This window comes from Colletes latitarsis, unplaced genomic scaffold, assembly GCF_051014445.1.
Source record: "Colletes latitarsis isolate SP2378_abdomen unplaced genomic scaffold, iyColLati1 scaffold0021, whole genome shotgun sequence".
NCBI lineage: Eukaryota > Metazoa > Arthropoda > Insecta > Hymenoptera > Colletidae > Colletes > Colletes latitarsis.
The window spans coordinates 8409513-8422248 of NW_027488371.1; positions in this window are offsets into that span (position 1 = coordinate 8409513).

Consider the following 12736-nt stretch of genomic DNA (forward strand, 5'->3'; position numbering starts at 1 on the left):
TAGGTTTGTGTTAGGTCTGGTATTTGCCATCATCTGGCTCATACCTTTGCATTTTTCGCATACTTGTTGGCCAGATCCAGGGAGTATTCTGGTTTGGATCACGTAGTAATGTGGTACCAGACAGCCACATGAGTTAAACCTGGATTCAATCTATATTTTAGAGGATAACACCGGTTAGGTTTGGGTTAGGTCTGGTATTTGCCATCATCTGGCTCATACTTTCGCATTTTTCGCATACTTGTTGGCCAGATCCTGGGCGTTTTCTGGTTTGCATCACATAGCATTGTGGTGTCACACTTAAACAGTGAGTTAAACCTGGATTCAATCTATATTTTAGAGGATAACAGCGGTGAGGTCAGGGTTAGGTCTGGTATTTGCAATCATCTGTCTCATACCTTCGAATTTTTCGCCTACTTGTTGGCCAGATACAGGGCGTTTTCTGGTTTGGATCACGTAGTAATGTGGCACCACACTCAAACAGTGAGTTAAACCTGGATTCAATCTATATTTTAGAGGACAACACCGGGTTAGGTCAGGGTTAGGTCTGGTATTTGCCATCGTCTGCCACATACTTTCGCACTTTTCGCATACTTGTTGGCCAGATCCAGCGCGTTTTCTGGTTTGGATCACGTAGTAATGTGGTACCACACTGAGACAGTGAGTTTATGCTGGATTCGATCTATATATTAGAGGGTAACACCGGTTAGGTCAGGGTTAGGTCTGGTATTTGCCATCATCTGCCTCATGCTTTCGCATTTTTCTCCTACTAGTTGGCCAGATCCTGGGCGTTTTCTGGGTCGGATCACGTCGTAATGCGGCACCACACTCAAACAGTGAGTTAAACCTGGATTCAATCTATATTTTCGAGGATAACACCGGTTAGGTCTGGGTTGGGTCTTGTATTTGCCATCTCCTGCCTCATACATTCGCTTTTTTCGCATACTTGTTGGCCAGATCCTGGGCGTTTGCAGGGTTGGATCTGGTAGTAGTGTGGTAACTCACTAAAACAGTGAAATAATCCTGGATGCGATCTATATATTAGAGGGTAACACCGGTTAGGTTTGTGTTAGGTCTGGTATTTGCCATCATCTGGCGCATACTTTCGCAATTTTCGCATACTTGTTGGCCAGATCCAGCGCGTTTTCTGGTTTGGATCACGTAGTAATGTGGTACCACACTGAAACAGTGAGTTTATGCTGGATTCGATCTATATATTAGAGGGTAACACCGGTTAGGTCAGGGTTAGGTCTGGTATTTGCCATCATCTGTCTCATACTTTCGCATTTTTCACCTACTTGTTGGCCAGATACTGGGCGTTTTCTGGGTTGTATCACGTGGTAATGTGGTACCGCACTGAAACAGTGAAGTAATCCTGGATTCGATCTATATGTTAGAGGGTAACACAGATTAGGTTTGGTTTAGGTCTGGTATTTGCCATCATCTGGCGCATACTTTCGCAATTTTCGCATACTTGTTGGCCAGATACTGGGCGTTTTCTGGTTTGGATCTGGTAGTAGTGTGGAAACTCACTAAAACAGTGAAGTAATCCTGGATGCGATCTATATATTAGAGGGTAACACCGGTTAGGTTTGTGTTAGGTCTGGTATTTGCCATCATCTGGCTCATGCTTCCGAATTTTTCGCAAACTTGTTGGCCAGATCCTGGGCGTTTTCTGGGTTGGATCAGGTAGTAGTGTGGTACCGCACTGAAACAGTGAACTAATCCTAGATTCGATCTATATATTAGCGGGTAACACAGGTTAGGTCAGGGTTAGGTCTGGTATTTGCCATCATCTGGCTCATACTTTCGCATTTTTCGCATACTTGTTGGCCAGATCCTGGGCGTTTTCTGGTTTGGATCAGGTAGTAGTGTGGTACCTCACTGAATCAGTGAGTTAAACCTGGATACAATCTAAATTTTAGAGGACAACACCGGTTAGTTCAGGGTTAGGTCTGGTATTTGCCATCGTCTGCCTCATACTTTCGCACTTTTCGCATACTTGTTGGCCAGATCCAGCGCGTTTTCTGGTTTGGATCACGTAGTAAGGTGGTACCACACTGAAACAGTGAGTTAATCCTAGATTCAATCTATATTTTAGAGGATAACAGCGGTGAGATCAGGGTTGGGTCTTGTATTTGCCATCTCCTGCCTCATACATTCGCTTTTTTCGCATACTTGTTGGCCAGATCCTGGGCGTTTTCTGGGTTGGATCAGGTAGTAGTGTGGTACCGCACTGAAACAGTGAACTAATCCTAGATTCGATCTATATATTAGAGGGTAACACCGGTTAGGTTTGGGTTAGGTCTGGTATTTGCCATCATCTGGCTCATGCTTTCGCATTTTTCGCATACTTGTTGGCCAGATCCTGGGCGTTTTCAGGTTTGGATCACGTGGTAATGTGGTACCACACTGAAACAGTGAGTTAATCCTGGATTCGATCTATATATTAGAGGGTAACACCGGTTAGGTCAGGGTTAGGTCTGGTATTTGCCATCATCTGGCTCATACTTTCGCATTTTTCACCTACTTGTTGACCTGATCCTGGGCGTTTCCAGGTTTGGATCACGTAGTAATATGGTACCGCACTGAAACAGTGAAGTAATCCTGGATTCGATCTATATATTAGCGGGTAACACAGGTTAGGTTTGGGTTAGGTCTGGTATTTGCCATCATCTGGTTCATACTTTCGCATTTTTCGCATACTTGTTGGCCAGATCCTGGGCGTTTTCAGGTTTGGATCACGTGGTAATGTGGTACCACACTGAAACAGTGAGTTAATCCTGGATTCGATCTATATATTAGAGGGTAACACCGGTTAGGTCGGGGTTAGGTCTGGTATTTGCCATCGTCTGCCTCATACTTTCGCACTTTTCGCATACTTGTTGGCCAGATCCAGCGCGTTTTCTGGTTTGGATCACGTAGTAACGTGGTACCACACTGAAACAGTGAGTTTATGCTGGATTCGATCTATATATTAGAGGGTAACACCGGTTAGGTCAGGGTTAGGTCTGGTATTTGCCATCATCTGGCTCATACTTTCGCATTTTTCACCTACTTGTTGGCCAGATACTGGGCGTTTTCTGGGTTGGATCACGTGGTAATGTGGTACCGCACTGGAACAGTGAAGTAATCCTGGATTCAATCTATATATTAGAGGGTAACACAGGTTAGGTTTGGGTTAGGTCTGGTATTTGCCATCATCTGGCACATACTTTCGCATTTTTCGCATACTTGTTGGCCAGATCCAGGGAGTATTCTGGTTTGGATCACGTAGTAATGTGGTACCAGACAGCCACATGAGTTAAACCTGGATTCAATCTATATTTTAGAGGATAACACCGGTTAGGTTTGGGTTAGGTCTGGTATTTGCCATCATCTGGCTCATACTTTCGCATTTTTCGCATACTTGTTGGCCAGATCCTGGGCGTTTTCTGGTTTGCATCACATAGCATTGTGGTGTCACACTTAAACAGTGAGTTAAACCTGGATTCAATCTATATTTTAGAGGATAACAGCGGTGAGGTCAGGGTTAGGTCTGGTATTTGCAATCAGCTGTCTCATACCTTCGAATTTTTCGCCTACTTGTTGGCCAGATACAGGGCGTTTTCTGGTTTGGATCACGTAGTAATGTGGCACCACACTCAAACAGTGAGTTAAACCTGGATTCAATCTATATTTTAGAGGACAACACCGGGTTAGGTCAGGGTTAGGTCTGGTATTTGCCATCGTCTGCCACATACTTTCGCACTTTTCGCATACTTGTTGGCCAGATCCAGCGCGTTTTCTGGTTTGGATCACGTAGTAATGTGGTACCACACTGAGACAGTGAGTTAATCCTGGATTCGATCTATATATTAGAGGGTAACAACGGTTAGGTTTGGGTTAGGTCTGGTATTTGCCATCATCTGCCTCATGCTTTCGCATTTTTCTCCTACTAGTTGGCCAGATCCTGGGCGTTTTCTGGGTCGGATCACGTCGTAATGCGGCACCACACTCAAACAGTGAGTTAAACCTGGATTCAATCTATATTTTCGAGGATAACACCGGTTAGGTTTGGGTTAGGTCTGGTATTTGCCATCATCTGCCTCATGCTTTCGCATTTTTCTCCTACTAGTTGGCCAGATCCTGGGCGTTTTCTGGGTCGGATCACGTAGCAATGTGGCACCACACTCAAACAGTGAGTTAAACCTGGATACAATCTATATTTTAGAGGACAACACCGGGTTAGGTCAGGGTTAGGTCTGGTATTTGCCATCGTCTGCCACATACTTTCGCACTTTTCGCATACTTGTTGGCCAGATCCAGCGCGTTTTCTGGTTTGGATCACGTAGTAATGTGGTACCACACTGAAACAGTGAGTTTATGCTGGATTCGATCTATATATTAGAGGGTAACACCGGTTAGGTCAGGGTTAGGTCTGGTATTTGCCATCATCTGTCTCATACTTTCGCATTTTCCACCTACTTGTTGGCCAGATACTGGGCGTTTTCTGGGTTGTATCACGTGGTAATGTGGTACCGCACTGAAACAGTGAAGTAATCCTGGATTCGATCTATATGTTAGAGGGTAACACAGATTAGGTTTGGTTTAGGTCTGGTATTTGACATCATCTGGCTCATACTTTCGCATTTTTCGCATACTTGTTGGCCAGATCCTGGGCGTTTTCAGGTTTGGATCACGTAGTAATGTGGTACCACACTGAAACAGTGAGTTAATCCTGGATTCGATCTATATATTAGAGGGTAACACCGGTTAGGTCACGGTTAGGTCTGGTATTTGCCATCATCTGGCTCATATTTTCGCATTTTTCACCTACTTGTTGGCCAGATGCTGGGCGTTTTCTGGGTTGGATCACGTGGTAATTTGGTACCGCACTGAAACAGTGAAGTAATCCTGGATTCAATCTATATATTAGAGGGTATCACAGGTTAGGTTTGGGTTAGGTCTGGTATTTGCCATCATCTGGCTCATACTTTCGCATTTTTCGCATACTTGTTGGCCAGATCCAGGCCGTATTCTGGTTTGGATCACGTAGTAATGTGGTACCACACAGCCACATGAGTTAAACCTGGATTCAATCTATATTTAAGAGGATAACACCGGTTAGGTCAGGGTTAGGTCTGGTATTTGCCATCGTCTGCCTCATACTTTCGCACTTTTCGCATACTTGTTGGCCAGATCCAGCGCGTTTTCTGGTTTGGATCACGTAGTAATGTGGTACCACACTGAAACAGTGAGTTAATCCTAGATTCAATCTATATTTTAGAGGATAACAGCGGTGAGATCAGGGTTGGGTCTTGTATTTGCCATCTCCTGCCTCATACATTCGCTTTTTTCGCATACTTGTTGGCCAGATCCTGGGCGTTTGCTGGGTTGGATCTGGTAGTAGTGTGGAAACTCACTAAAACAGTGAAGTAATCCTGGATGCGATCTATATATTAGAGGGTAACACCGGTTAGGTTTGTGTTAGGTCTGGTATTTGCCATCATCTGGCTCATGCTTCCGAATTTTTCGCAAACTTGTTGGCCAGATCCTGGGCGTTTTCTGGGTTGGATCAGGTAGTAGTGTGGTACCGCACTGAAACATTGAACTAATCCTAGATTCGATCTATATATTAGAGGGTAACACCGGTTAGATCAGGGTTAGGTCTGGTATTTGCCATCATCCGGCTCATACTTTCGCATTTTTCACCTACTTGTTGACCAGATCCTGGGCGTTTCCAGGTTTGGATCACGTAGTAATATGGTACCGCACTGAAACAGTGAAGTAATCCTGGATTCGATCTATATATTAGCGGGTAACACAGGTTAGGTCAGGGTTAGGTCTGGTATTTGCCATCATCTGGCTCATACTTTCGCATTTTTCACATACTTGTTGGCCAGATCCTGGGCGTTTTCTGGTTTGGATCAGGTAGTAGTGTGGTACCTCACTGAATCAGTGAGTTAAACCTGGATACAATCTAAATTTTAGAGGACAACACCGGTTAGTTCAGGGTTAGGTCTGGTATTTGCCATCGTCTGCCTCACACTTTCGCACTTTTCGCATACTTGTTGGCCAGATCCAGCGCGTTTTCTGGTTTGGATCACGTAGTAACGTGGTACCACACTGAAACAGTGAGTTTATGCTGGATTCGATCTATATATTAGAGGGTAACACCGGTTAGGTCAGGGTTAGGTCTGGTATTTGCCATCATCTGGCTCATACTTTCGCATTTTTCACCTACTTGTTGGCCAGATACTGGGCGTTTCCTGGGTTGGATCACGTGGTAATGTGGTACCGCACTGGAACAGTGAAGTAATCCTGGATTCAATCTATATATTAGAGGGTAACACAGGTTAGGTCAGGGTTAGGTCTGGTATTTGCCATCATCTGCCTTATACTTTCGCATTTTTCGCATACTTGTTGGCCAGATCCAGGCCGTATTCTGGTTTGGATCACGTAGTAATGTGGTACCACACAGCCACATGAGTTAAACCTGGATTCAATCTATATTTAAGAGGATAACACCGGTTAGGTCAGGGTTATGTCTGCTATTTGCCATCGTCTGCCTCATACTTTCGCACTTTTCGCATACTTGTTGGCCAGATCCAGCGCGTTTTCTGGTTTGGATCACGTAGTAATGTGGTACCACACTGAAACAGTGAGTTAATCCTAGATTCAATCTATATTTTAGAGGATAACAGCGGTGAGATCAGGGTTGGGTCTTGTATTTGCCATCTCCTGCCTCATACATTCGCTTTTTTCGCATACTTGTTGGCCAGATACTGGGCGTTTTCTGGGTCGGATCACGTAGTAATGTGGCACCACACTCAAACAGTGAGTTAAACCTGGATTCAATCTATATTTTAGAGGATAACACCGGTTAGGTCAGGGTTAGGTCTGGTATTTGCCATCGTCTGCCTCATACTTTCGCACTTTTCGCATACTTGTTGGCCAGATCCAGCGCGTTTTCTGGTTTGGATCACGTAGTAATGTGGTACGACACTGAAACAGTGAGTTAATCCTGGATTCGATCTATATATTAGAGGGTAACAACGGTTAGGTTTGGGTTAGGTCTGGTATTTGCCATCATCTGCCTCATGCTTTCGCATTTTTCTCCTACTTGTTGGCCAGATCCAGGGCGTTTTCTGGTTTGGTCCACGTAGTAATGTGGTACCACACTCAAGCAGTGAGTTAAACCTGGATTCAATCTATATTTTACAGGATAACACCGGTTAGGTCAGGGTTAGGTCTGGTATTTGCCATCGCCTGCCTCATGCTTTCTGATTTTTCGCATACTTGTTGGCCAGATCCTGGGCGTTTTCAGGTTTGGATCACGTAGTAATGTGGTACCACACTGAAACAGTGAGTTAATCCTGGATTCGATCTATATATTAGAGGGTAACACCGGTTAGGTCAGGGTTAGGTCTGGTATTTGCCATCATCTGGCTCATATTTTCGCATTTTTCACCTACTTGTTGGCCAGATACTGGGCGTTTTCTGGGTTCGATCACGTGGTAATGTGGTACCGCACTGAAACAGAGAAGTAATCCTGGATTCGATCTATATATTAGAGGGTAACGCAGGTTAGGTTTGGGTTAGGTCTGGTATTTGCCATCATCTGGCTCATACTTTCGCATTTTTCGCATACTTGTTGGCCAGATCCAGGGCGTATTCTGGTTTGGATCACGTAGTAATGTGGTACCACACAGCCACATGAGTTAAACCTGGATTCAATCTATATTTAAGAGGATAACACCGGTTAGGTCAGGGGTAGGTCTGGTATTTGCCATCGTCTGCCTCATACTTTCGCACTTTTCGCATACTTGTTGGCCAGATCCTGGGCGTTTGCTGGGTTGGATCTGGTAGTAGTGTGGAAACTCACTAAAACAGTGAAGTAATCCTGGATGCGATCTATATATTAGAGGGTAACACCGGTTAGGTTTGGGTTAGGTCTGGTATTTGCCATCATCTGGCTCATGCTTTCGCATTATTCGCATACCTGTTGGCCAGATCCTGGGCGTTTTCAGGTTTGGATCACGTGCTAATGTGGTACCACACTGAAACAGTGAGTTAATCCTGGATGCGATCTATATATTAGAGGGTAACACCGGTTAGGTTTGGGTTAGGTCTGGTATTTGCCATCATCTGGCTCATGCTTTCGCATTTTTCGCATACCTGTTGGCCAGATCCTGGGCGTTTTCAGGTTTGGATCACGTGGTAATGTGGTACCACAATGAAACAGTGAGTTAATCCTGGATTCGATCTATATATTAGAGGGTAACACCGGTTAGGTCAGGGTTAGGTCTGGTATTTGCCATCATCTGGCTCATACTTTCGCATTTTTCGCATACTTGTTGGCCAGATCCTGGGCGTTTTCAGGTTTGGATCACGTGGTAATGTGGTACCACACTGAAACAGTTAGTTAATCCTGGATTCGATCTATATATTAGAGGGTAACACCGGTTAGGTCAGGGTTAGGTCTGGTATTTGCCATCATCTGGCTCATACTTTCGCATTTTTCACCTACTCGTTGACTAGATCCTGGGCGTTTCCAGGTTTGGATCACGTAGTAATGTGGTACCGCACTGAAACAGTGAAGTAATCCTGGATTCGAACTATATATTAGCGGGTAACACAGGTTAGGTTTGGGTTAGGTCTGGTATTTGCCATCATCTGGCTCATACTTTCGCATTTTTCGCAAACTTGTTGGCGAGATCCAGGGCGTATTCTGGTTTGGATCACGTAGTAATGTGGTACCACACAGCCACATGAGTTAAACCTGGATTCAATCTATATTTTAGAGGATAACACCGGTTAGGTTTGGGTTAGGTCTGGTATTTGCCATCATCTGGCTCATACTTTCGCATTTTTCGCATACTTGTTGGCCAGATCCAGGGAGTATTCTGGTTTGGATCACGTAGTAATGTGGTACCAGACAGCCACATAAGTTAAACCTGGATTCAATCTATATTTTAGAGGATAACACCGGTTAGGTTTGGGTTAGGTCTGGTATTTGCCATCATCTGGCTCATACTTTCGCATTTTTCGCATACTTGTTGGCCAGATCCTGGGCGTTTTCTGGTTTGCATCACATAGCAATGTGGTGTCACACTTAAACAGTGAGTTAAACCTGGATTCAATCTATATTTTAGAGGATAACAGCGGTGAGGTCAGGGTTAGGTCTGGTATTTGCAATCATCTGTCTCATACTTTCGAATTTTTCGCCTACTTGTTGGCCAGATACAGGGCGTTTTCTGGTTTGGATCACGTAGTAATGTGGCCCCACACTCAAACAATGAGATAAACCTGGATTCAACCTATATTTTAGAGGATAACACCGGTTAGGTCAGGGTTAGGTCTGGTATTTGCCATCATCTGCCTCATGCTTTCGCATTTTTCTCCTACTTGTTGGCCAGATCGTGTGCGTTTTCTGGGTCGGATCACGTAGTAATGTGGCACCACACTCAAACAGTGAGTTAGACCTGGATCACGTCGTAATGCGGCACCACACTGAAACAGTGAGTTAATCCTAGATTCAATCTATATTTTAGAGGATAACAGCGTTGAGATCAGGGTTGGGTCCTGTATTTGCCATCTCCTGCCTCATACTTTCGCATTTTTCTCCTACTAGTTGGCCAGATCCTGGGCGTTTTCTGGGTCGGATCACGTCGTAATGCGGCACCACACTCAAACAGTGAGTTAAACCTGGATTCAATCTATATTTTCGAGGATAACACCGGTTAGGTCTGGGTTGGGTCTGGTATTTGCCATCATCTGCCTCATGCTTTCGCATTTTTCTCCTACTAGTTGGCCAGATCCTGGGCGTTTTCTGGGTCGGATCACGTCGTAATGCGGCACCACACTCAAACAGTGAGTTAAACCTGGATTCAATCTATATTTTCGAGGATAACACCGGTTAGGTCAGGGTTAGGTCTGGTATTTGCCATCATCTGCCTCATGCTTTCGCATTTTTCTCCTACTTGTTGGCCAGATCGTGGGCGTTTTCTGGGTCGGATCACGTAGTAATGTGGCACCACACTCAAACAGTGAGTTAAACCTGGATTCAATCTATATTTTCGAGGATAACACCGGTTAGGTTTGGGTTAGGTCTGGTATTTGCCATCATCTGGCTCATACTTTCGCATTTTTCGCATACTTGTTGGCCAGATCCAGGGAGTATTCTGGTTTGGATCACGTAGTAATGTGGTACCAGACAGCCACATGAGTTAAACCTGGATTCAATCTATATTTTCGAGGATAACACCGGTTAGGTCTGGGTTGGGTCTGGTTTTTGCCATCATCTGCCTCATGCTTTCGCATTTTTCTCCTACTTGTTGGCCAGATACTGGGCGTTTTCTGGGTCGGATCACGTAGTACTGTGGCACCACACTCAAACAGTGAGTAAAACCTGGATTCAATCTATATTTTAGAGGATAACACCGGTTAGGTCAGGGTTAGGTCTGGTATTTGCCATCGTCTGCCTCATACTTTCGCACTTTTCGCATACTTGTTGGCCAGATCCAGCGCGTTTTCTGGTTTGGATCATGTAGTAATGTGGTACCACACTGAAACAGTGAGTTAATCCTGGATTCGATCTATATATTAGAGGGTAACACCGGTTAGGTTTGGGTTAGGTCTCGTACTTGCCATCATCTGGCTCATACTTTCGCATTTTTCGCATACTTGTTGGCCAGATCCAGGGAGTATTCTTGTTTGGATCACGTAGTAATGTGGTACCAGACAGCCACATGAGTTAAACCTGGATTGAATCTATATTTTAGAGGATAACACCGGTTAGGTTTGGGTTGGGTCTGGTATTTGCCATCATCTGGCTCATACTTTCGCATTTTTCGCATACTTGTTGGCCAGATCCAGGGAGTATTCTGGTTTGGATCACGTAGTAATGTGGTACCAGGCAGCCACATGAGGTAAACCTGGATTCAATCTATATTTTAGAGGATAACACCGGTTAGGTTTGGGTTAGGTCTGGTATTTGCCATCATCTGCCTCATGCTTTCGCATTTTTCTCCTACTAGTTGGCCAGATCCTGGGCGTTTTCTGGGTCGGATCACGTCGTAATGCGGCACCACACTCAAACAGTGAGTTAAACCTGGATTCAATCTATATTTTAGAGGATAACACCGGTTAGGTCAGGGTTAGGTCTGGTATTTGCCATCGTCTGCCTCATACTTTCGCACTTTTCGCATACTTGTTGGCCAGATCCAGCGCGTTTTCTGGTTTGGATCATGTAGTAATGTGGTACCACACTGAAACAGTGAGTTAATCCCGGATTCGATCTATATTTTAGAGGATAACACCGGTTAGGTTTGGGTTAGGTCTGGTATTTGCCATCATCTGGCTCATACTTTCGCATTTTTCGCATACTTGTTGGCCAGATCCAGGGAGTATTCTGGTTTGGATCACGTAGTAATGTGGTACCAGACAGCCACATGAGTTAAACCTGGATTCAATCTATATTTTAGAGGATAACACCGGTTAGGTTTGGGTTAGGTCTGGTATTTGCCATCATCTGGCTCATACTTTCGCAATTTTCGCATACATGTTGGCCAGATCCTGGGCGTTTTCTGGTTTGCATCACATAGCAATGTGGTGTCACACTTAAACAGTGAGTTAAACCTGGATTCAATCTATATTTTAGAGGATAACAGCGGTGAGGCCAGGGTTAGGTCTGGTATTTGCAATCATCTGTCTCATACTTTCGAATTTTTCGCCTACTTGTTGGCCAGATACAGGGCGTTTTCTGGTTTGGATCACGTAGTAATGTGGCCCCACACTCAAACAATGAGTTAAACCTGGATTCAACTTATATTTTAGAGGATAACACCGGTTAGGTCAGGGTTAGGTCTGGTATTTGCCATCATCTGCCTCATGCTTTCGCATTTTTCTCCTACTTGTTGGCCAGATCCTGGGCGTTTTCTGGGTCGGATCACGTAGTAATGTGGCACCACACTCAAACAGTGAGTTAAACCTGGATTCAATCTATATTTTAGAGGACACCACCGGGTTAGGTCAGGGTTAAGTCTGGTATTTGCCATCGTCTGCCTCATACATTCGCACTTTTCGCATACTTGTTGGCCAGATCCAGCGCGTTTTCTGGTTTGGATCACGTAGTAATGTGGTACCACACTGAGACAGTGAGTTAATCCTGGCTTCGATCTATATATTAGAGGGTAACAACGGTTAGGTTTGGGTTAGGTCTGGTATTTGCCATCATCTGGCTCATACTTTCGCAATTTTCGCATACTTGTTGGCCAGATCCAGGGAGTATTCTGGTTTGGATCACGTAGTAATGTGGTACCAGACAGCCACATGAGTTAAACCTGGATTCAATCTATATTTTAGAGGGTAACACCGGTTAGGTTTGTGTTAGTTCTGGTATTTGCCATCATCTGGCGCATACTTTCGCAATTTTCGCATACTTGTTGGCCAGATCCTGGGCGTTTTCTGGTTTGGATCACATAGCAATTTGGTATCACACTTAAACAGTGAGTTAAACCTGGATTCAATCTATATTTTAGAGGATAATACCGGTTAGATCTGGGTTAGGTCCGGTATTTGCCATCATCCGACTCATGCTTTCGCATTTTTGGCATACTTATTGGCCAGATCCTAGGCGTTTTCTGGTTTGGATCACGTAGTAATGTGGTTCCACACAGCAACAGTGAGTTAAACCTGGATACAATCTATATTTTAGAGGATAACACCGGTTAGGTCAGGGTTAGGTCTGGTATTT